At 46.4% G+C, this 25,506-nt stretch overlaps 1 long non-coding RNA gene across 5 annotated transcripts in view; it reads left to right on the top strand.

Annotated features, from left to right (window-relative positions):
* LOC135184036 (uncharacterized) overlaps window positions 1-25,088 on the top strand; it is a 52,425-nt gene extending 27,337 nt beyond the window's left edge. For 4 of the 5 annotated variants that reach the window (XR_010305830.1, XR_010305832.1, XR_010305833.1 and 1 more), the window contains exon 7: window positions 1,636-1,758. This is a non-coding gene — a long non-coding RNA (uncharacterized LOC135184036). Of the gene's footprint in view, window positions 1-1,635; window positions 1,759-24,980 lie in introns of those variants that run through there. The other variant, XR_010305834.1, reaches the window with a different exon arrangement.
* The last annotated feature ends 418 nt before the right edge of the window (window positions 25,089-25,506 follow it).

Below are 25,506 nucleotides of genomic sequence, written 5' to 3'. Positions count from 1 at the left end.
TGGTCTCTTCTGCCAGGCAACCAGCAACAGAACAAGGGGACACAGTCTCAAGTTGTGCCAGGGTAGGTATAGGCTGGATATTAGGAAGAAGTTCTTCACAGAGAGAGTGATTTGCCATTGGAATGGGCTGCCCAGGGAGGTGGTGGAGTCACCGTCCCTGGGGGTCTTCAAGAAAAGCCTGGATGAGGCACTTAGTGCCATGGTCTAGTTGACTGGACAGGGCTGGATACTAGGTTGGAGTGGATGATCTTGGAGGTGTCTTCCAGCCTGCTAGATGCTATGATTCTATGGATGGTGGCACAGGAGGGACAGCATGACTAGTTCTGCTCTAGCATGTGAGCCTCTGGTTCGTTTTGGCTAAGTCATTTTGGTAGTACCACCACGCATGGTCCATGGCGTGAGTCCCACTGCAGAGCGGCGTCTCCAAGCCTCGCAGCTTGCTCAATAAATAGGTTGGACGTTTGGTGTGGTAGTCCCAGCAGCGCTCGGGATTGGCTCAGCTCCGCTGTATTCAAAGCCAGCGGGAAGCGCTGACGGCGAGCCAGCACGGCTCTTACAATCCCTTTCTCTCGCTAATTACTTCTGGCTGCCGTGGAAGCCCCAAGGACTTCAAAGGGATGACACTGGATTTGCACGAGTCTGTCTCTCTGGATCTTCCCTCCCGGTTTCTCAGCCCATGGTGGTCCATAAGGCTTCAGAAGGGGACCCATTAAACAACTGCAGAAAACATTAAATTATCTTCTGTGTTCCCACAAATGCACATTCCCACACAGACAAAGGCAAGGGAAACGGGGAGGAATTAAAGAGCTAAAGGAACAATGGAAATGCAGCTTTTTATTCTCTTTCTGGCTGCAAGTGGAAAAGCCTGTGCACAAGATGGAGTTGGGTTCTCCAAAAAGTGAAAATCTTCTCAAGTAAATGTCTGTTCTGCCCCACATCGAGAGCATTATGGGATAGAATCATAGAATCAACCAGGTTGGAAGAGACCTCCAAGATCATCCAGTCCAACCTATCCCTCAAGGCCCCAGACATCATCCATCGTGGCAGTTCCAAGCTTGAGCCCTTCATGCCACTGACCTCTTGGTGCTTTTATCATTGTGTTGCTAACTGGCTGAACATCTTCCCTCAGACTAAATGCTGCATAGACCCTTCTGGCTGTGTCTTAGGACCACGTAGCTCTCCTGTCTGTCTGCTAATGCAAGATGAAAGATAGGCCACTCCAAGTGAATCTCTTTTGTTTCCTAAAATAAAGAAGTCTTCAAGGAGCTTCATACACCTCACATCTAAGCAATTGCATCCCCAGCACACTGCCACTCTACTCTTGTGGGACAAATTTCTGAAGCAAAATACTGATGCACTGACTTAGGAGTAATGGTTTTAGACTATAAGAGGGAAGATTTAGAGTAGGTAGAAGAAAGACATTTGTTACACCGAGGGTAGTGAAACAATGACAGAGGTTGCCCAGCGAGTTGATAGAAGTCCCATCCCTGGAAGTGTTCCAGGTCAGATTGGACAAGGCTCTGAGCAGCCTGATCTAGAGGAAGATGTCATGGCTCACTGCAGGAATTTTGGACTAAATTACCTTTAAAGGTCCCTTCCAACTCAAAACATTCTGTGATTCTATGACTTCCACAGCTTTCCTTTGGATGGAGATGTGGCCTGCTCTCTGTGAGGGAGTAAAGAAACCTTGAAGTGAAGCAATCTGTAACATCCACAACCGTGCCAGAATACCTACCAAATCAGTGTGCTCCTTCCCCCTCTCTCAGCAGTTGGGTCGAAGAGGAGAAAGTCTGATTCAGGCTGAGCAGAAAAAAACACTTTTTTGATCTTGGTGTAGGTTTGAAGGAGATCCCAGGGGCAGTGATACCAGCTTAGTGGGATGAGGGAGGGCAAGTTGGGAAGCAATGCTCTCCATGTCCTTTGGAGTGTTAGAAAAATGGAGCATTGAAACCTGAAACCACAGCAGCAAATGTGTTGGAGGCCTTTTTCCTTCTACAGAGCATTGCCTGCCTTCTTGGGCCCTTTTGGGTTGGGAAAGTGATGTAATTTCATTCTGTGATTCATAACCAGAGAGTTTTCTGTAACAAAGGCTGTTGGAGACATCTCCAGCATCACTTAATTTCCTAAAAGAAAAAGGAGGGATGGATTAATTTATTTCCCTAGAAGTAACCAACTCATGGCTCTTCTGAGCAGTTTCCTGCAGGGTGGGAACAAAGGAAATGGGGAGCTGTTTATCCCCAGAGCTTCTATTAACCCCTTTGCCACAGGGAGGTTCAGCCCTTGGGACACAGTGGTGGATCTTTCCACTCAGCAAGGGCCTCTGAACCCTGGAGGGTATTGCAGACATGATGCTTGAGAAACATGCCCTGGCTGGATGACTGCTGTCCAATGTGGAGAGGCTTTATAAGCACTTTTTATAACACGGGGAAGTTTTATAACCAATCAATGGGACAGCTTTGGACAAAGAAAACAAATGTAAGTGATTCTGGCCAGACTCCTCCTGGACAGAATCCCTCCTGGGTTGGCTTCATTTGCTCTTCTCCTGATTTTGACCCATTTCAATAGGAGGAGAAGCAGAAGTTTCCACCGAGTCATTAAGAAAGCGGTGATTTCCAAACAGCCAGAACAGACCTGACCATGCTCATTTGAACGGGCTTTTAGTAACCTTCAGAGACTGGCAATTGGGGTGGTAAACCCACTTTATGATCTGTTATTACCTGTGCTCTGCTCAGAGGCAGCAAAACTCATTACGGGCGTAAATGGCCAGAGCAGTCGTGCGTACCCGTGCAGGCAGCCTTTAATGCTCTCCCTCTTCCGGCTTCTCAGTGATAAAAACACATTATTGGTAAAAAACAAAAGCTGCAGAGTTAGCTGCTGGTTTGCCTACTGGTCAGCCTCCTGTGCTTGAGGTTTTATTTTGTTGCTGATGTCCTGTGGATGATGACTGTAGAAAGCAGGCTTAGTTTTTAAGAAGTCAGCCAGTATGGTGTGCTTTCTGGTTTCAATTTAACTGCACATTAAACGTTCCCCTTTGCCCCAAGTTTTATTAAGGAGAAATTAAAGAAAACCTTGTTAAGCTGGAAACACAGAAGGAAAACAGTCTGTCCTGCTGGGCCAAGGAAGCAGCCTTAGGATCAGCCCTACAGCATTAAGGCCAGTTCTCCCAATCTGATATAATAACAAGCATCACAGTTTGGAAAGGGCATGGGCAGTGCAGAAGTTCCTCTTTGAGAAAATCAGAGAGAAATGACAGCTGAGCTGAACCTTAAATTTTGTGACTACAGCTGGTGGATGTCAGTGCGAGCTGAACACGTTGATCCCTCGATGGCCCTGCGCCTCTCCCTGATTTTACAACTCAAATACAAAACTTTTCACCTTTCTAACAAGCAGAAATACCAAACCCTACCATAGTCCCAGCCAACTATCTTGGCCACAGTATATCAGTCCAGAAAAGCGCAAGAAGCTGGTCCTGGGGAGAACAACTTCAAGAAACAAACACTCTGGTGCATTCCAGTGGGCTTGTTGGTCCACTGGCGTGTGATACATTGTCCTCAGCATCAGGACACGTTCACACTCCCCACCAGCTTTGCTTCTCCCATCTTATCCAGTGTTTTTTGGCTTAATGCCATGGTACAGTAAGAGGGCCACAAGCTGCATTTGGGTTTAAAGGTGCATGCTAGCACCTGTAACCCACCATTGCCTTCAGATGCTTCAAAAGCATGTTTCTGGGTTTTATACCACATTAACCTTGCAATGAAGCCACGTTATTTGGCTGCTGCTCTAGGAAATCTCAGAAATCTGTTTCGTTGCTCTTGGTGCTGTTTCTCCACACCTCACCTGTGCTGGATTTTCTCACTGGAAGGAAAAGGCACAGATTAATTCGGTATTAACTAATACTGAGAGCACCATCTGGTGGGCTGCGGGACCAGATAATGCAGTCAGTCAGAGGCAGGAATGGGCTTGGGGCCTGAAAACAACCCAGAGGTGTATCTGCTTGGGGCTTTCAAGTGGAGATGGTCCACCTGGTCTGGTTTTCTACAGCCACTAGCTGGCAGCCTCAAGGTAAAAGGGGAAATAATCACCGTGGAAATGATTAACAAAGATTTCTTCCTGCTTTTGGATGGGCACAACTTGATGTGCTCCTTGAAGTGTGCCAAGCTGCTAAGACAAATACTCAGCCTTTCTTTGAACATGAATGAAGTCTTAAAATGGGTTGTATTGTGACTATGAGCTCCACAGCTCTGTGGTGTTTCCCATATATATACATGGGAGTATATTTATTTCTTTTTCATACGTATGTATATAAATGTACACCCATTTTCAGTTGGCTGGTATTCAGTGTTGCCATCTGCAGCCTGTTCCTGTGACTTAGCACAGCCCAAGTGATTTGGAACCAGCCACCTTATTGCTGGTCCTCATGGTTTCATCCAGAGCCCTGTGAAATCCTGTTAACCCTTACAAAGATTCTTCATTTACTGTGCTGAACAAAACCTAGAAAGGTGACCTTCAAGAAGCAGATGAACCCCATGCAAATCAAGTGCAAGGTTAAAAGCTCAATCTTTTCATTGACCTTTCTTTGTAACCCTGAAGCTTTGCATGCTTAAGGGTGGGAGATATCCTCCCAACACATTACATTGCTTTTGCCCAGCAGCTGGTGCTCCATTTCACCGTATCACAGTATTATCAGGGTTGGAAGAGACCTCACAGATCATCAAGTCCAACCCTTTACCACAGTGCCCAAGGCTAGACCATGGCACCAAGTGCCACGTCCAATCCTGCCTTGAACAGCTCCAGGGACGGCGACTCCACCACCTCCCCGGGCAGCCCATTCCAGTGTCCAATGACTCTCTCAGTGAAGAACTTTCTCCTCACCTCCAGCCTAAATTTCCCCTGGCGTAGCTTGAGGCTGTGTCCTCTCGTTCTGGTGCTGGCCACCTGAGAGAAGAGAGCAACCTCCTCCTGGCCACAACCACCCCTCAGGTAGTTGTAGACAGCAATAAGGTCACCCCTGAGCCTCCTCTTCTCCAGGCTAAACAATCCCAGCTCCCTTAGCCTCTCCTCGTAGGGCTGTGCTCAAGGCCTCTCACCAGCCTCGTCACCCTTCTCTGGACACGCTCAAGCATCTCAGTGTCCCTCCTAAACTGGGGGGCCCAGAACTGAACACAGTACTCAAGGTGTGGTCTAACCAGTGCAGAGTACAGGGGCAGAATGACCTCCCTGCTCCTGCTGACCACACCATTCCTGATGCAGGCCAGGATGCCATTGTATGAAAGTCTGTCAAAAGGGCTTCTTCACCTGTCTTGTTCACTGCTGGCTGACCAAGAGATTCCTTCTCTAATGTATCCAGTAAGATGAGAGATGAACTCTCCCAGGCATTTTTAAAATGCTATTATGATATACACTGATATCTATCAAAATGTTTCCCATATGCAAGCTGTTAGGGAATGTGCCTTTGTATGTGCCTGTGGAAATCGGGTGCCTCAGCTTGAGAGGGGCTCTTGAGCAGGGCTGCAGCATGAAGAGTGCAACAACAGCAAAGATTTTGTGAGGTTTCAAGCCCTCACCAGCCTCAGGGGGAGAAGCTTTTGCTTCTCTGAGCTGAACTCCTATCCTCAGACTCAGTCCATGTGATTTCCATTAAAATACCCTCTGAGCAAAGGTGGAAACAGTCAGAGTTACTAAGCAATTTTAGTCCAGCCTCAGCTTTCTGCTCCCCTTGTCCATGGGGTACTCTGTTGGTCTGGCAGTGATGGGAGGATGATGGCAGGCTTTTCTTTAGTAAATAAGCAAAGATGTTTGATACGGTTTGCTCTGCTCTTGTAAGAGGTGAAAGAGATGTTGGCAAAATATGACTTAAGACCTAAATGACTATAACCCACAGATGTCTTGTACCTTGATGAGATGGCATTGCTGAGTGTGTGCTGTGAGAGTCTCTGGGCCTTTGCAGAACAAGTCAGATGATGTTCTGTAACATGCTTACATTGAATTTGATTGTTATTATTTGTTCTGTTTCCACACAGCCACCAGATACTTCATAGAGCTATAATTCATGTGGTTTATTCATGAACAGGGGCAGCTTATGGTATTTGATCCTGAACATTGGTTGCTGGGGTGTTTTGTTGTTGTTGTTGCAAGGAGCTTAGGTCAAGCATAAAAAGACAAAACAGTACCAAGGGAGTTTGCTTCCATGCCTTTCTGGGATGTTTTTCTGTCAGTTCTATGTGCTGGTTGGTTCTCAGGGGTCAGTGTTCCATCTTCTGTGTCCTCCTCAGTGCTTACCCTCCACCGGCTCTTCTCTCAGCTGAGGCAGAGTGGAACCAGTTCTCACATGTCCTCAAAAGAGAAATCTCATAAGTAAACACATGAGATGTTTCTCATAGCTTTAATAGCATAGCAGGTGGAAACGTGCAAGCAGGGTGGAAAGAAAACCAGCTGGGTGGACCCAACTCTGTTGTCAAAGTGTCAAAAGCTAATTAATAGAAACTCCTACTGTTGCTCTTCTTGAGCAAACACTCCTAAGGGCTCTGCTGCCAATAGCAAACAAGTCACGCTTGAGAAACATGTTAGCAGGAGCCTCAGGCAGGTTTCCCAACCAGAAGGCAGAGATGGGCTTCCCCCTTCGGGTTGAGAGTGGTGAGAACTGCTGAAAGTGCCTTGTGGAGATTTGCAAGTATTTTCTCCTCTTGCACATGAGGACTTGGTGGAGTCCCAGCCCCTTGTGCAATCCACCTCTGGGTTTGCTTTTCCAAGCATGAGCAACGATGCAAGTATTTTCTTGGAGGTGTACCAATGTCCTCCTTAGGACAGGGGCAAGACTCTCCCTCTCCTCCTTTTCTCCAAACCCATGCCAGTGTGCTTGGGCTGCCATTGCTGTCATCACTGCTCTGCATGCAAAAGCTCCCTGGGCACAGTGCCACCACCATACTTTCCCAGCTTTAGGATCCTGTTAGGGTAAAGCAATGCTGTGCAGCCACACAGCTGCGAATGCTACTCACTGACATTGTGGTGAGCTTGCTGCAGCAGAGGGCTGAGTCCACTGTGTTTGGAAATGGGTGGAAGAAATCCAAGTTGTGCTCCAGTATCTCAGTTACAATCCCTTGTTCTTCCACGCGGACATCAGAGACTTGAAGTGGGAAAATCAATGCCTTGCTTAAAATTGCTGGTTAGATGTCAACCTCTTGCAGCTGAAGTAGTCTTTGACTTCCGATGGTCACAGGATCACAGGATGTCAGGGGTTGGGAGAGACCCAAAGAGATCATTGAGTCCAACCCCCCTGCCAGAGCAGGACCATACAATCTCACTCAGGTCACAGAGGAATGCACCCAGATGGGCCTTCAAAATCTCCAGAGAAGGAGACTCCACAACCTCTCTGGGCAGTCCATTCCAGTGCTCTGACCCTTAAAGAAGATCCCTCTTGTGCTGAGGTGGAACCTCCTGTGCTGCAGCTTACATCCGTTGTTCCTTGTCTTATCACAAGGAACAAGTGGAAAGAGCCTGTCCCCTCCCTCCTGACACTCAGCCCTCAGGTATTTATAAACATTTATTAAATCCTCTCTCAGTCTTCTCTTCAGACTCAAAAGCCCCAGGGCCCTCAGCCTCTGCTCATCAGGCAGTGCTCCAGCCTGATGAGGAGTACCCTAATCATCCTCGTACCACGCTGCTGGACTCTCTCCAGCAGATCCCTGTCCCTCTTATACTGGGGAGCTCAAAACTGAGCACAGAATTCAAGATTAGGTCTTACCAGGACAGAGGAGAGGGGGAGGAGAACCTGGACACACTCCTCCTAAAACACCCCAGGATCCCATTGGCCTTCTTGGCCACAAGGGCACATTGCTGTGCCATGGGTAACTTGTTATCCACCAGGACTCCCAGTCCCTCTCCACAGGGCTGCTCTCCAGCAGATCACCTCTCAGCCTGTACTGGTGCAATTTATTATTCCTCCCCTGGTGGGACAATGCTTTCCCAGCAGCTCCTTGCTGTTCTCACAGAGGAATCTAGGAGCGTGGACAGACCACCGCTGCACAGCAACTCAAAAAGCCAAAAGAGCAAAACTCCCTCATGCAGATGAGTTTTTGCCCCGGTGACGTTTCCCTCCCCCCATCTCCTGCTTTTTGCCGCAGGCTCTGAATCGCAGCACCTGCTTGTTTCAGCTGCTGTGATTAAAACTGGGAAAGAAAATGATCAGTGAGGCTTGCTTTCTTCTCTCCAAACAATACCCAAAATCTCCCCAAACTGCCATGCTCTGTACAAAACCCCTCCACATTAATAAGCACGCCTTTGGACCCTAAGAAATGTCTTTTGTGTGAGGTTCTCTCTGCATTTTAATAAGCCTGCCTTTCTACAAAGACACACAGACCCCCCCCAAAAAGAAAAAAAAGAAGAGGGAAACAGACACATGCACAAAGACAAATTTCATTAGGCTCTAATCTCCTTTCTGACCAATACACTCCTGCCGATCTCTAAGCCTTTTCAGCTCAGCAATGCTTCTTCTTCTTCTCCTTCTTTTTGAAATCTTGTTGTTGTTTTGTTCCCCACCAAAACAAACCTTGTCCCTGGTGCAAAACACCGGGTACTAGCATTAAGCACGGCAATGTTGAAATGGGTAGCACCACTTTTTTTTTCCCCCCCTCCTCCCCTTTCTTAAAGGTGTGAAGTTGTTAATGAGGTGTCCCACGCAGCAGAAACCCAGCAAATCCTTTGATTAAAATCAGTTCAAGTGGCAGAGGCTGAATTATTTGTACTTGGTCCCTTTGAGGGATGGTAGTGCCTGTGGTTGTGGGGAGAGGAGAAAAAGATGAGAAATAACATATGCTGGGCAACGAGTTTGCTTAATTTGGCAAGATAATGTCGAGAAAAGGGAGGGGGTTGTTAAATGGCATCAGCGCTTGATACCGTATAAACAGAGATGCTGGCAGGAGCATTTGCTTTGAAATGCAGCATTTTTTGGCTGGGAGAGACTCTAAATGGAAGATCTTAGGTCAGCAGTACAGCAGCAGGACAGAATTTCTGTTGGGAGGGAGGGAAATCAGGGTGCTTATCCCCACATCTGTACGTTGCCTTAAGTCTGTCATCTCTCTTGCTATGGAGTGAGACGTGCAGTGGTGGCCCCACGGCAGGCAGCACCATGATGGGACTGATCTGAATTCCTTTGAGGAAATTGCTCCCAATGGCACTCAGGGTCCCACCTATGAGCTCAGAGCTAAGGGTTCAGTTTTCTGTTATCATCTTCTATTTTAGATAGGTCCCCAAATCCCATGTTTTCCCAAACTTTGAAAACATTGGCTGTAAGGTCCTATAGCTATAGTCATGCTGAGGAGCAAAGGAGAGGCTGAGCTTTCTCTTGCTCGCTGCTTTGCATTTCCTCTCCTGCACAATGCAATCTCTTTAACTCTGTTGCATTCTCACTTTGATCACTGGAAATATGGGTCCTTCGTGTGCATATAGAAACTGCAGATAAAGGATCAGCATGCTTGAACTACTGAGCTGTAGAACTAGCATGAAAAGAGAGAAATCACAATGGAAGGAGCAAATCAACCCAATGCAAACTGCTTAGCACTGCGTTGCCAAAGGAGCTCATATTTTTGGCTGGCAGCCCACTGGAGCATTCCTGGCATAGCTGCACTGGCCCTGGGGTATTTAGTTGCTTTTGGGTCCAGGCATTTTGGCTGGCTGTGCAGGACTCCTCTGCTTACAGGGTTCAGGGTAGGGTTAGAAATCAGTTTGTGGGTGTCTGGGCACTTGTGCAGGAGGTGAGTTGCTGTGGCTTTGGGATCTTGAAAGTTGATGAAGAGTCAGTGCCCTGTCCTGAAGGAAATGTTACCTGGACATCCTGGACCAGGTGGGAGACCTGTGGATGAACAGTTGGACATGAGCCAGGAATGTCCACTTGCAGCCTAGAAGACCAGCGGTACCCTGGGCTGCATCCAGAGCAGCCTGGACAGCAGGTTGAGGGTAGGAGTCCTGCCACTCCAGTCTGCTTTGGTGAGACCCCACCTGCTGTAGTGTCTAGTTCTGGAGTCTTCAGCACTGGAAAGACATGGACTTGTTGGAGCAGGTCCAGAGGAAGAATACAAAAATGATCAGAGGGCTGGAACCCCTCTGCTGTGAGGACAGGCTGAGAAAGTTTGGGTTATTTACTCTAGAGATGGGGAGACTTTATTGCAGCCTTTCAGTACATAAAGGGGGCCAATAAGAAAGACGTGAACAGGACCTGTTGCAACAGGACAGAGGATGATGATTTTAAACTAAAAGAAGAGATTTGAAGAAGCACTGGAACAGACTCCCCAGAGGGGTTGTGGAGTCTCCTTCTCTGGAGACTTTCAAGGCCCATCTGGATGAGTTCCTCTATGACCTGAGCTAGATTATGGTCCTGCTTTGGCAGGGGGATTGGACTTGATGATCTCTTTAGGTTCCTTCCAACCCCTGGCATCCTGTGATCCTGTATGATTTAGACTGGATAGAAGGAAGAAATCTCTTACAATAATGGTGGTAAAACTGGCCCAGGTTGCCCAGAGAGGTAGAAGATGCTCCATCCCTGGAAACATTTCAGATCAGGTGGATGGGGCTCTGAGCAACCTGATCTAGTTGCATATGCTCCTGTTCACTGCAGGGAGGTTGGACTAGATGACCTTTAAACATCCCTTCCAAGCCAGAACATTCCATGATTCTATAATGTGGCAGCTGTCCATGGGGCTGGAGTCAGAGTTAGGAGCTAGCAACAACCAGCTGTCCAATGGAAGCCAGGAAAGAAAAACATCTTCCATTTTTCTCACCTTTGGCTGTCAAAGCTCAACCACACTTACCAAGCTTCCAAGTCTTATCAGAGCCAGGGTGTGTGCCAGCAACTGCCTGTGCTGGTGTCCTCACTTCCACTCCCTGCCATGCTCTTGCAGGGAGCAACGAAGGGCATGTGAACAGATGGCTGGCATACAGCAACCCATCCATCCACCCCATCCTTATCACACCTGCGAGCACTCAGGTTTAGCTCCAGGGTCTCCCAGATGGCTCAGCTCCATGTGGACAATGTAGCATGTAAAGGCTGTTACATCAGCCCTCTCTGCAGCCCAGCTACCAAGTAGAGCAGCCCCCCAGGAGGGGAGGACAGAAAATATCCTGGCTCTGGCTCTGGCCCTGGCCCTGTCAGGACTCTCATCTGTGTTCCCCAGGGTTTAATGGAAAATGGTTTTCATGCCCTGTAAAAAAATGCTGTAATTGCAGAAAGTCCATCCAGCCTGCAAGGAATCCTTGGTCTGAAAAATACCCCCCAAAAAAGACAATGATGTGTCAGGGATGTGTGGCATAGTCAACGAAGAGCCTGAGTGATGTCAGGGACAGTAAGCAGCTGCCTGGAAAGCTGAGCAGCAAACATGGCTGCAGAACAGGTGCTCAGTGGCTTCACCATGGAGGGTAAGGCACATCTGTAGCCTCATGAGGCCTGTAAATGGATCCAAGAGTTACATAGAGGCAGATGCTGGTCACTTCCCACTCTGGTGGTGGTATTCTCCTGATTAGAGAGCTGAGGGGGCATAAAAAACCCCAACCTTTTGCAATGTCTGGGAAAACAACTCCCATCAATCCATGTGCTTGAAAGAAACCCCTTATATGGAGGAGCAGGATCAGCAAGGTCCCACCTTGCCACTCGCCCTCCTCTGTTCTGCCATCTTCCCTCCAGTCCTGATGGGGAGGTGCAGCAAGGCTCTCTCTGCCCCCGAGTTATTTTTAGCATTGACTTATTCATGTTAATAAAATCCCCAAACACAGCTGGGACTGTGAGATTCTCCTTGTCCTTGGAGGACTGGTGTGGAGCATATATTTAGGGTCCTTCACCTCTTTCTGCCTCCTGATCTGTGTCCAGAGGATGCTCCTTGCTGTTCAGCTAGAGGGGAATGCAGCTGTGGCTCTGTGAGCTCTTCCCAGAGGAAACTTTCTGATTGCTCATATAGAGAAAAATTGGGAGAAAGTCTGATAATTTCAATTATTTTGGAGTGGGATTTTTTTTTATTAATAGTTTCACTGCTGCAGTAAATATTTGGTCACCTAAGACCTGCACTCCTGCACATCAATTGTCTTCTGATTGAACGCCCTGGCTCCCTTCTGTAGCAGTTAGTGCATGCAGCCATTGTTCCCTTTTGGGTCAAAAAGGAGTAAAACCAGCCATGTGCCTTAATATTTCTAGGCCAGCTCAGAGGCCTAGAACTGAAATAAATCAGGGGATGATGTGGTGAGGTCTTAAAAATTGCCACATGCAAAGACTCCTTCAAATGTAACAATCAACTGCTAGCAAAAGTCTTCTCTGAAATCACTTAACCACTGCAAACAGCATACAGCTTGAAGGGGGAAAAAATCCCCCAGCCCAATAATGCAGTGATCTTTGGGTGAACAGTCAGATCAAAGAATTGCAGAAGGACTTTTGCACTTGAAAGCTCATCTGGTTATAGTACCAGTGACATCATTTGGGCTAATGGAAGATGTGCCCCTCTCTGTAAATGCTCAGTGCTCCACTATTCAGGCTATAATAGCACCGTGTTTAAAAATGGAAGATAGCAAAGACTTCCAACAAGCTCATAGTGAATGCATTTGAAAAGTTGCCCATCACTTACAAAAACAAAACCTTCTCTTGAGCCATCTGTAAGAAGAGGAGGAGAGCTGGTAGATGCCTTCTTTACCTTCCTGCAAGCCAACTGTGTGCTCTCTTTGCTACACATGGCGATAGCAAATCTGTACAATGTGACTTAAACATCAGAGGTATTTTGGGAGACAAATCCCAGCACCAAACATCTGTTCCTGTGTTTCCCGTGACCAAAAGGGATAGGTCAGGCTTAACCAGCGTCAAAGTGCCTTTTACATCCTGTTCCTCCATGCAGCTCTGCACAAGCTCAGATTTGAGCAGGCAAATAGCTTGTGCTCCTCAAATTAAACACAGGCAGGATCTCTGCCAGGATCTGTGCACAGGGTTTTAAGCTAAAGCAAACTAAGGGTTCTGGACCAGAATTTGAAGAACTACTCATACGGCTTCAGGTCTCTTGGCTGTCTTTGCATTTAAGGTGAAGACAATGTGCAGAAAAGGCACATTACTGTGCCCAACTATTGCTAACAGGAAAAGGTAACTACCTGTCCTTACCCAGCCATCAGGCTTGGTTTTAATGGCGCCTCCAACGGGGAGGTCAAAGACTCCCTATCAGAGAGGTTGTTACGGAATAAATCAGAGCAGCTCCGAGTGAGCAGCTTTTTTCCATTAGCCAGGGCAGAGCAGAGAGATTGAGTATCTGCCCTGCCTTGATGGCCAGGGAGGGTGAAGGAAGAGCTCACCAAAACATGTGTCTGCTCTGGAAAACTGCAGCAGACGTGGAGTTTAGGGGTGGGGGTGGGGAAGGTGTTTCTCAGCTAGACTGAACGCAATGATTTACTGGAAAATGGGCAGTGGATGTAAACTTCTCTCCCATCTGCCCTGTCTATAGAGGCATCTTTGGGAAGGTTTTATGAGAATATGTTGCAGCCTAGGATTTGCTTGCAAGTCCTTCACTGCAGGGATACTCAGCACTTCTTCCTCCCAAGGAAATTCAGAGAGGGGAAGAGTAATAACAATTCCTCAGACCCTGGAGAAGCCAGAGTTGTGCTGCACCTTGGTCCCAGCCCTGAAGCACAGCAGGCATTGAGAGCTCCTTTTTGAAGGAAGCAAGGGCAGATTGAAGGATTCCAGACAAAGCATCATGCTCAGAATAGGTGTCTTTGTCCTGGGGTGCATTACTTACTTTAAGGGGTCTTTAGGGTTGTTATTCAGGAAAGAGTGATTTGCCTCATCTCTGCCTGGGTCTGCACTGGCAATAAACTTCAGCCATGAGGATGCACTTTGCTTTAGGGAGGACCAAAGTGGTCTGGCTGGAATGACAAAACTAGTCACTGCTGCTGAGAGGTGCTGCTTTCCCTGGGAAATCTGGGGTTATGCTGCAGTCCTCAGGAAATGCGACCTAAATTGGAAGAGGAATAAACTTGAAGAACAATAAAAGCAAGGGAATGGAGTGAAGGGTAAACAGAGCAAGAATCATGTGTAATGTGTGTCTGAAAGACATCTAAATATAACAAATATTGAAAACTTTAATCCCATCCAGTATAAACAACAACAAAGTTTGAGGTTGGGTTTTTTTTGTGATTTTTTTTCCCTCTGCCTGGCAGAGAAATAGGAAAAAATTCCTTTTGGATCCCACAGGCAAATTAAGGACAGGATGAAACCCTGCCCCACGTGGTGGCATGGCCTTTCTTAACCTTTCAGCATGTGCAGGATGGAAGCTGGATGCAGCCCTGTTGAGCCCAACTTCCCAGTTCACACTGGTTCGGCTAGGATGTGACTGGGAATATCTGAGTATGTGCAGAGCTCTCTTGCCATCAGGACCTCGAAGAAGCACAGCACCAAGCCCACCCTATATCTCTAGCAGAGTCTTCTACAACTGCAGCTCCAACCAGAGTTATCCTTTCACAGAAGAAGCACAGGGCCGAGGAAATTTGCAGCAATAACATCTGGCTGCTCTGACCAGCTGCGAGATTTTTAACTGCACGTGGTTGTCTATGAGAACTGGAAAGACTCTGCTCCTAACTGCGTTGTCCTGGGGTTATAATAAGGATTTTTTTTGTCCTTATCTTGAGGAAGGCAGAAGAGGTAGAGCAGGGACCAGGAAGGGCAGCCAAAACCACAGAGGGCAAAAAGCTTTTCCAGGAGGGACTGGAAATGTTAGGGCTGCTCAGGATGGAGGGGACAGTGGAGGTCTGCAAAATCATGACAATAACTGAAAGAGCAAACTGGGGAAAATTGCTACCTTGATGGGTGTAGGCAGGAGCTGGGACTGCTGGAGGCATCCAAGAGAGAAGTGGGGCTCATGTACTCCCCAAACAAGGATTGCCTGCTGCTGTGCGATACTAAGTCCTGGGCTAGGTGGGCCCTTGGTCTGACAGGGACCAACAGGATTCTTCCCGTGTTGTTAAGTCCTGAAGCCTGAGATGGGTCCTTTTGACTTCTGAAAGTTGGAGATCTTAGCAGTTATTTCCAAGATATTTGTTGTTTGTTGTGCTTCAGAAGCCTGCTGTGAAGCTCCACAAGGTATTTATACCAGCATGCAATGGCCAGTTCATGTCCCAGTATTGTGTATGTGGCCACAGAGGTAGAAACTTCCTCTGGCACTAATTTCCCTGAACAAAGTGTTTCTCTGCATATCCCTGCTGATCCAGCTCACAAATTTCAGTGGGTCATTGGCTGGTAAAATGCCCTCGAGTCTTCATCCTCTTCCTCACCATTCCACCCCTAGGGTATTGAGCTGTTTGGTCCCAAATTTCAGCTTTAGGGCTGAGCTCTGTCACCCCAGTCAATAACTGGGTGTAGGCCCTTCTCAAGTAATCAATGACTTTGGGCACCAATGTGGATTATGTTGCCCATCTGCAGAAGGTTCAGCTGGACAGATCCCCAGGACTATGGTGGAGGTCCCATTCCTCGAGACATTCAAGGTCAAACCTGATGGGGTCCTGAGAAATCTGATCTCGTTGGAGATGTCCCTGCTCACTGCAGGGGTGTTGGACAAGAGGACCTTCAAGGGTCCGTTCCAACCAGATGTGTTCTACTATTCTATGGTTCCATGACTGAAGATGTGGTAAATGCAGAGGAGGGGCTGATTGGCAGGAAGGAATTCAGCACACAGCTAACTCAGTGAAGGTTAAACTCCTCATGCTGTGTGGCTAGTAACAACTCTCTTGACAGAGGCAGTGCGTCAAAATGAGTCACGCTGGATTGCAAAGATGAAGAGCTGATGCAATATGGCAGAAATGTAGGGATGGAGAAGGAACCCCCAAGCTGGCAAAAATGGGGGTGGGTGGAATAGTGAGAGTTTACACCTGAAATACTTTTCTCCTCTGAGTTCCAAAGTTTTGACTTTTACAGTAGCTTTCCTTCTCTAAGGCCAAGGGTGTGTGAAAGAAAGAGTTGCCAGCAGAAGCCTGTGACCTGCTGTGAACTCAGCTGGGTAAAGAAATCCTTCAAACATGAATGCAGGAATTCAAGGGTCTTTTGTGTCATCTATTTCTGATGTTTCAGAGTTGATGGTGGGAACACTACCTTGATATTTGCAGCATATCTGGACTGGGGAGGAAACTGTATTTTACAGCTGTAAAATACAGAACATTGTGAATGAATCATGGTTGCAATAGTGCAGATGTTGGTGTGTTAGTGTTGGAACAGATTCCTAACGCATGTAAACTCAGTCCGGTAGGATGAACTCCGGCTTGGAATAAGCTACCAGGTAGAGGTAAAGAGCTGACAGCCAAATGTGTGCTGATCTCTGCTCTGTGGTGCAGTTAGGCTGCAGACTTGTCCTGCTGTGGGCTGTGTCTCAGCAGGTCAGTCACTTAAAACAGAACTGACTTCTTGGTGGAATCACAGAACTGTTGAGGTTGGAAGAAACCTTTGAGATTATTAAGTCCAACTGCTTGCAATTCCACCACCACTGCTAAGCAAGTAGGAAGATGGAGAGAAGATGGTAGAAGAGAGAAATTCCTTCTTGCAGGGAAAATCCTAGACATCAGGAAGAAACCTCTCTGGGAGACTGGAGTAACCCAGTTTGTACCCCAAAATTGTACACCTGGGTCTGAAGGATGGTTAGTGGCAAGGTGTTTCCAATGGTGTGATTTGGGGGGATAAAAAAGTGATAGATGAGTGACAAAGTGGGGGGTTTTCCATGGCTGTGGCCAAGACATTAGGGATAAACAGTGTTAACAAAGCAGTGAACAAAAGATGTCAATATGACCTGATTTGTATCAGCATTCATTGCCGAGTCAGTACCCTGGCATGGAACTTTGGCTTCCTGCTTATGCAGTCTTGCAGAAGAGAGAGTCACAACAAAACAGGTAGCAATTGGTGCCTGTAATTTACCTTATTTCTGGAGCTGAAACCAGCCCCCATTTCTTCAGACGTGATAGAGTGGTGGAGCTCTCACAGCCTGCTGTGATCAGGCATGGGTGATCAGGCATCAGTTCCAATTCCCAGGTCTTGTTATCTAGCCACATCTTGTTAGGATCTGAAATCACTTGGTTAGTCTAAACAAGGGAGAAAGTGTCATATGCGTGTAAGAAAAGAGACAAGAAATTAATTTGCTGTATTTTTTGTTGCTTCTTGTTTGACATTTGATGACAGGTATCTCTGGAGTCAATCTTAGGAACATATGTACAAAGCTGTTAAAGGGGAAATGCTGCCTTATCATCTGTAATAATTTATACTCCCAAGGCTGCTTATCTCACACTGACTGCCGGGACCCCTGTGCGCAAGCTGAGCTTCTGTAATTAACCCTCTTTGAGAAGATAGATACTTTGGGTACTTCCTTTGGTGTTCTTGATGGGAGAAACCTAGATCAATCAGTCATCACTCCCCTCTCTCGGCATGGCACGAGGGAATCTGCACAGGTCTTCAAATTTCCCTGCTGAAGGAAAGTGAAAACCTCACGTAGTTTTCACAGAAGAGACTTAAAAAGCAAGAAAGAAGAGAGTCCTTGTGGGATTATCATGATGCAAGGTCTCTCAGAAACACCTAGCCCCGGTCAAGGTTGGAAGGACTTGTGAGGATGACCTTGAAAAGATGGTGTTGCTTTATCCTACAAAAACAGCTGCTCTGGGCCTGGGAGTTGCTCACTATTTGCTGACCCTCAGTGGAGCCCTCATTGCATGAACCTGTCCAGACCTCACAGTGTGACCACCATGCATTGGAAGTGTTTAGTGCTGAGAGATGTAATGGAACATGAGGAGTTAGGTGCTCCCCAGACACTTCCCTGCTTTATGGCTTGTTTCTCTCCTCCATCTTCTTGTGAGCTGTTGTAGTTGCACCTTTCAGGGGCAGGAATTGCCAGGAGACCATTCTGAAGTTGTGGCTCCTCTTTTTGGCTTCCACTGTCTAGAAACTGAATGATCTAGGTGACAAACCCAAGATACTACAGAAAAAAAAGAGTGGTCACAAAAATTGCTTGCTTAAAAAATAAGAGAAGCTTTTCATAGGAGCTCCTTTCTTGAAAATGAGAATTGCCACAAAGTTTGGCAAAGCTTTCACTGGAGCAATGAAGGGCAGAGTAAGGAAAAATGAATCTATTTTGTTTAACAAAAAAATTCAAATCGTTTGGTGACATCTGCAGTAATTTCAGTTTTGGGTTTTTTTTGCCCACATAGTCCATGTTTTGTTTACTTTTGTGTCAATCTAGTGAGGATTTTTACTCTATTTCAGTGGCACATAAAAAAATTTCCCATTTGTTTCTATTTTAAGGAACTTGATGAGTATTTCCATATAAAGAAGACGATCTGAAAGAGAAGGTTTCTCTCAGGAAAGAGAATGGTTTCCATTTTCCAGGAAGCCCTGAGATGACACTGTGCACTCCACCACAGAGACACTGGCTTGTAGAAGCACTGGTGGACAGATATAGAGGCAGGCTGAGAGATGCTCTGTCTGATGAAGCATCCACACTGCTGTTGGTCTGAACACAAAATGTCAACTCTTATCCCTGCCAAACAACTTTAATATGGTGTCATCAGTCTATACTGTGAGCAATTAGCATTGTGGCATCACAAGCAGCAACTTTGACAGGGTCATTTGTGAAAGTCTAAATCCATGGAGAAGAAAGCAACAGAGCTGTCAAGCCACCTCACTTCCTTTTTCTTCCACAATAAGAACCAAGGTTATGCCTTGAACAATGGATTAACTAATGTGTTTCAGACACAGAAAGCCCTGGAAAAATGAGGGAGGAAGTTGTTTCCCTCCTACCTTAAGAACATCTGACATGGGGCTGCTAGGAGAGGCGAAAGATAGGCAGAAGTCACCTTCATTAAGGCAGACTTAAAAAAACTGAGGCGAGCTTGTAGGAAGGCTCAAGGAGAGAAAAGAAAAGCCAGAGAGATGTTGATCCTCAGCCTTGGCTGCTTTGGAAGTCACTGGTCCATGCAGTCAGTAGGTCAAACCAAGTTCAACAGCTGATGCCTGAACTCTCTCCAAAGAGACTCCTTGTTCTTGTGTAGGCATTAGCTTACAGTAATGGTCTCAGTTTGGTTTCATACAGAAGAATTTGCTCCACAAAAATATGCCTGAAACAACTACAGAAGTGCTGGCATGAAGGTGTTTCTGGAATGGGGGTTGCTGAATCATCTTGATAAGCCCTGAATCCCAGGAGAAGTGCTTAGTTTCTGAGGCTTGTTCTGCTCTTAGCCCTGGGTAAGGATAATGCTGAATCCATCCATGCTGTCGGCCTCGCAGCCAGCATCACCTCACTGAGACCAGATGCAATGATGGGGGCAAGTCTAAAAGCCAGAGTTAAGCTTGGGTTCAGCACCTCTGCAGCCCCAAGGCTGAAGTTCAAAGGTCTTTTTCTTTGTTTGGTGCATGCTGTGTTAATTTGTCAAGTTTTATCTGTTTCTGCTACCCCAGCAGCTGCAGTGTGTGTAAAATACTCCAGCTTTTGGCTGGAGAAGCAACAAAAGCAGAGACCCGCAGCCTTTTTCATGCAAATGATTGTGCAGGGCATAATTGTCTCGCAAACCCAACTGAAGGCACTTAAATTGGTTTAAAGGTTTGCAGTTACATGCCTTTGACAGCTCCTGCCATACCCAGCTTGTTCTGGCATTCGTGGGCTTGTCACATGGATTTTTGCTGGTGAATAGTGCTTTTTTATTTTATCACAACATCGGTTAATAGGCACTTAAAATGAAGTAATTTCCTTTTTATTTTCTTACTCGGTCTCTGTTGATCAGTGTGGGATGAGATCACCTGAATTTTATTTGGGGGGTCAAAGGGAAAATTGGCAACAGCTACCTAGAGGGTTTTTTTTTCCCCTTCCCCAGTGAACAGGGTGGGATTTCTGCAGAACAATTAACATTCATTTGCTAAGTGGTTTTGCAAGCAGTTTTGTGAGCAATGCAAATACCCTAGGACTCAAGTTGCACTAGGGCAGGTTTAGCTTGGACATCAGGAAAAATTTCTTCACCAAAAAGGTTGTCAAGCCTTGGAATAGACTGCCTGGGGAAGTGGTGGAGTCACCATCCCTGAAGGGATTTAAAAGACCTGTAGCTGTGCTGAGGGACACCATTTAGTGGTGGATTTGGCAGTGCTGTGTGAACAGTTGGACTCCATGATCTGAATGGTCTTTTCCAATCTAAATGATATTATCATTCTATGACTATGGTGTCTTTATTTTCTACCCTTAACTCTTCCCCCTGACCCCCCCTGCAGGTTTTATATACACGTTTATGACTCAGCTCATGCTATGGCAATTGAAAGATTGCATGCCTGAATCTAAATGTCTCTGCAAACCTCTCCAAGGTGAGGTGCTAAGATACAAGAGATCTTGAATGTTTTGAAAAGGCTGTTGTATCACAGCTTAAAAATAGAGGCTGCTTAGACATCTCAAGGTGTCATGCTAGAGAATTTCAGTTGGAGGTGAGGAGATTGAAAATGCCACTGATCCACTGGATAAAGTAGGTCTCTGATGTTAGCCTTCCACTAAGATAACCCAAGGAAGCTGACGCCTCCAGGACTGTATTGTTTCACATCCAACCGTCTGCTGGCAGAGGAAAGGCGATAGCAGGGGTGTTGATTTATGAAGTGATGGCTGAGTTCCCAACCAGAAGCAGCAGAGACATTTTGCACTTGAAGTATGACAGCTCAGAGGCCTGTGGGCTGCCTGGGTTTGGTACATATGTCAGGTTTCTCAAGTCTGGTGAAAGTTGCTTACTGATTCAGGGACATCAAATGGGTTTCTCTTGCCACTCCCCAGCTGGCTGGATCTGTGTAAGTTGTAGGGACAGAGTGGCCACAAAACTTCTTTCCTTCTACTGGATTTTACATGAGGTGAAAAGCCTCCCTGGAGGTGTTCAAGGCCAGGTTGGATGGGGCCTTCAGCAATCTGGTTTAGTGGAAGGTGCCCCTGTCCATGGCAGAGGGGTTGGAACTAGATCATCTTTAAGATCTCTTCCAACCAAAGCTTTCTATCAATCTATAACTTGGCCAATACATGTTATAATGATTAAAGGAGGACAGGCAAATGCATATATGCTTTACATAGAAAATGATGCTGAAATTGGAGTTACTCCTTTCAAACCAACTAATGAACTTCAAAGAACAAACCTAAATCATGGCTTGGTCTGTGGAAAAGATGGGCAAAATATGGTGAGAAGCAATAACTTTATCAGAATGGCACAAGCCAACCTGAAGACTCCCTCTCACATCACTAATATAGTCCCTTGGGGGTATTCACTGGGAAAATCTCTGATTAATTACAGCCTAATTGCTGCTCTGGGTGCAGTTCTCATGCCTGCTGAAGAGGTCTTGAGACTGGCCAGTGGAAAACTGCTCCAGTGAGAGACTGGCCAGTGGAAAACATGTTTTTTTTAAGATACTGGGCCAAGCCAAAGGAAATATGCCAAAGAATCATGGGTATGATTGGAGCTTATCAAGATGCAGGGATGAGGAAATACCTATATTGTTCCCTCAAGTAGCAAGAATTAACTGCATGTGAACATGGATACTGTGAGTCCTGGAAATAGTCATGGGGACAGAAGCAGCAAACAGATATAACTTAACCCTTCTCCTTTTATCCTTTGTCCTTCAGGGCAAAGGAACTTCTGATGCAAGGGTCAACAAGTCAGAGACATAATAGAGAGTGGTTTAGGAATGACCTTTCATAATTAAAAAAAATTAAATATTATGAGAATGTGATTAAAAAAAAAGGATTAAAAGGATTTAACACAGAGTTTTAAACTGATGGAAATGAAAAACTCCTCTAAGCTATCTGGAGAAAAAATGATACCTAATAAGGACTATGGTGGATAACTGCTTTAGTAAATCAGTGTGCTCAAGGGGAATGCAGAGGAGGTGTGTGAAAGGTTCTTCAGTCTGTCACTGACTATCTGCATGTGGAGAAAGATTCAGAGGGGAGAAGTGGACAGAGCTGCCCAGGGATTGAGACAAGAGGATCCCACCATGACTGCTCAAAGTACCATGCAGCATGTTAAGGATACCACAGCCACCACATGTAAGGCAGCAGTTTGAGCTCCAGGGTTGGTGCATTAATAAAATCACCCTTGTTCAAGGTTACAGTGTAAGTTGATTGCTTCTGATTAGGGATCTGTATTCAGTTGTGACATCCTGCAATTTTTATTACCTTTATGGTAATAATTGCAAATAATAAAATGACAAACTATTGTAATTAAACTTTAATTAATTACAGATCCATTACTTTTAAGTTTATTCATGGTAGGGACAATGATACTGAAAACAATTCATTAAAGCACTTGATATGTAAATTATGAAGTAAAGCATTAATATTAGGCAGCTCATGTATTCACTTTCTGCCTAGCAGTAGAAAATTCATTTAAGGGAAGGCAGCTCCCCCAGATGATTTTAACTGCTTACTTAGGGAGCAGAGAAATACTGGATACTGTAAAACTGAAATTATTCCCAAAGTCAGGTTCTGCATTCTCCAAAGCAGGACATTAAGCAAGCAAAAGGAAAAAAAATAGGGACCCCTGCCTGGTCTTGCTACTGTATTTGGCTAATCACTGTAATAGCCATGGGGAGATGTGGCAGTCCTGGGTAGAGGTGCAGTGGAGGGCAGTCCTCTTGTCCCAGTCTGTATGTTTTACTTCTGATGAGTGACCCTACGTATGTGGTGCTTAGGAAGAGGGTCAGCATTGCTCTTGCAACACCAGGCAAGCAATGCACCCTCTGCTTTGGTGATGAACACCTCCCTGCCTCCCCTGAAAACACTGACTTTCTATCCTAATGACCTGGTGCTTCTCCGGCAGGGCAGCAAACCTCTTATCCTGGCTCTCTAAAGTGAAATAATCTCATTTGTGATGGTCTATTTGTCTTCAGCTTTTGCTGATTTAATTCAACATAACGAGCAGAACTGGACTCTGCTTCCCCCAGATAACCTGGGCACAGATCGCTGCACATCACTGTGGTCAAAAATGGTCCATGTCAGGTACAGGATGGTAATCATGTACGTATATCATGCCATTCACACTCAGAAACCCTCATTCTTGGCCCTAGAGGAGCATCTTTTGCAGCAGAGGTGCCTGGTGAACCTCTCCATGGCAGCTCTTTATCCGCAGGCCCTGATGATGAGCTGTTGCTGCTGGTTCAGCCACGTGCTGCAGTCAAATGGCACATGGGTATTTGCTTTGCCTTCTCCGATCCGTGGGAATGGGCTGCAGTCTCAACACAAAAAAGCAGAAGAATTAGGAAGTGCACAGAGCAATATTGAGGGACAGTCAGCCCTGGGAGGCACATGCTGCACCATGCAAGGTGTGCTGAAACAGTGTGTCTCTGCTCAGAGCACCCTTCCCTGGCAAAGCTTGTTCTTCGCCATCCTTCACGATTAGCAGCTTTGACCACCTCCTTCCAACACCCTGGGCCACACTGGCCTGGTGAAGGTCAGCATGAAGCTTTTTCTTCCCCCCCCCCTTAATGCTATTTTCAAGTGGAGGTATCAGTGCCATGCTAGGAAGCATAAGATAATATTTGCCTTCTAAAGGGAGCTGGAATTTTAGCACAGCACCCTCCGGGCTCCCAGTTGTCTGCAGCCCATGTGTAATTCTATCTAACTTCTGTGAGCTAGTGAAAGAAGAAGCTTTTCTGACACGAGGGGAAGGCATGAATAAAGGGGGGACGTGATCAGACAGAAAGGCACCTCCAACTCGGACAAGGAGAGCCTAAAGCAGGGAGGCGCACCCAAGGTTAATAACATGTTGCTCCACCAGCTTCTCTCTAATCTTGGAAAACGTCCTCTGCTGCAAAGAAAAATGGGAAAGTGATTATGTGACTTGAAATAAGGTCTTGCACTACTGTCTAGACAGCTTTAAAAAACATCAAGCTAGGGTGTTCCTATTTATGAAAAATGCAGCTGTGCTTCTGCCTTCCTCAAGCAGGGGAAGAAAGCAGTGCACTTGAGGTCATTTGGCTGCAACGCGCTCACTGAGCCTGTCCATGGGAATTTATTCCTCTCCCTTTCTTTCTTTATTTGTTTGATTCCTCATGCTGCATGGCTTGTGCTTCCAACCTGCCCTTTCCATCCCTGTTGGCTGCTGAGTTCTGTACTTGGAGAGGCCAAAGAGAAGCTGGCTGTACTAGGACGGCCTGCTGAATGAGCATCCCTGCAAGGGTCCACAACCCAGAGCGGCTGCTGGGTGCTTACCTGGGCTTTTCTTGTTACCATAATGCTGCAGTAGGGATGACTGCCTGAAGCAAAACCACAAGCAGCCTCCAGGTCCTTAATAAAGTCTCTTATAGACTCTCTCTTAAATTGGAAGAATGTAATTTGCCCTAAATGCAACCTAAGCAATTCCTTCTCCTTTTTCTTTTTCTCTTCTCCATAGTGAGTTATGTGCATAGACTTTGACCTTTCTTTCCCACTCTCCCCCCACTTTTTTTTCTGTTCTGGTAGGATCGAGGCAGATGGAATGTGATGTTCAGATCAGCTGGGCAGGATTTTCTGCATTGCCCAGCACCAGCAGGAGCCCCACTGCTCAGCACCTTCTGCTAATGGGACTCAGCACTACCTCACTGCTAAAGTTCAACCTTGGTATGAAAAAAAAACTCCTATTGATCATGGGGTTGTGTCCTACAAAAGGGAGAAATGGGTCAGCAGATATGTTAATCCCAGCTTGATCTAAAGTCTTCGGGACAGGTGGCAACCTTCATTTAATGGAACAATGAGATCATTAGGAATTCGTAATGAACTGTATGGCAGCCATGAAAGTAGGTCACCCTTACCCCAGGAACACTGCAAAATGAGTCTGTCCCCATTCATGTGCAGCAGCAGCAGAGATGGCCGGGGGCAGAGTGACAGCTCTATCTTGGGATTTACTAACCAGACACTTTTAGGAACAGAAAGGGGCAAATGCTGTGGACATAAAATGAGTTGTATTATCCCAGGTAATAAGGTGACTTTAAAAATGGGCTGATTTGCTTTTAGGTGTTGAGTCTCACCGGCCACAGGTGGCAGCCTGGCTGCTGTGGATGAGTTAGGAAGGGTCATCATTTGGGGAAGAACCAGACTCCTAGGCCAAGGATGGTGACCAGCCAGGAGGAAAAGGTAAGAGATCCTTCCCTGGTCCTCCAATGGAAGCTTTGTTCACCTCTGGGAGACACACAGGTAACCCTAGTTCCACATCCTGAGAGCCTCCCAAAGGTCCCTCCTCACTGTGGTTCTCTCTAGCTGTACAGCAAAAGATGGAGCCTTCATCATTTAGCTCAAGCCTTTTGGATCTTTCTCCACTGCCTTCAGGGCTGAAGTTTGGGTGCTTCTGGGGTTGGTGTGGCTTTTCTCCTGGTTTAGAGCACTTGTGTAGCTGGCCCAGACCCGAGGTAAAAAAGACATCACCCCATGGCCCTTCTGTTATAGTGGCCAGACTGCTCCTAGCTGATAACTGGCAGAGTCAGAGAAAAGGGAAGTCTCCCAAGCCCAGGACATGCAGAGCAGCCCTTTAGTCCTGGCCAAG

The sequence above is a fragment of the Pogoniulus pusillus genome, chromosome 2 (genome assembly GCF_015220805.1).
Source record: "Pogoniulus pusillus isolate bPogPus1 chromosome 2, bPogPus1.pri, whole genome shotgun sequence".
Taxonomy (NCBI): Eukaryota; Metazoa; Chordata; class Aves; order Piciformes; family Lybiidae; genus Pogoniulus; species Pogoniulus pusillus.
This window is presented reverse-complemented; position numbering and strand designations above follow the sequence as displayed.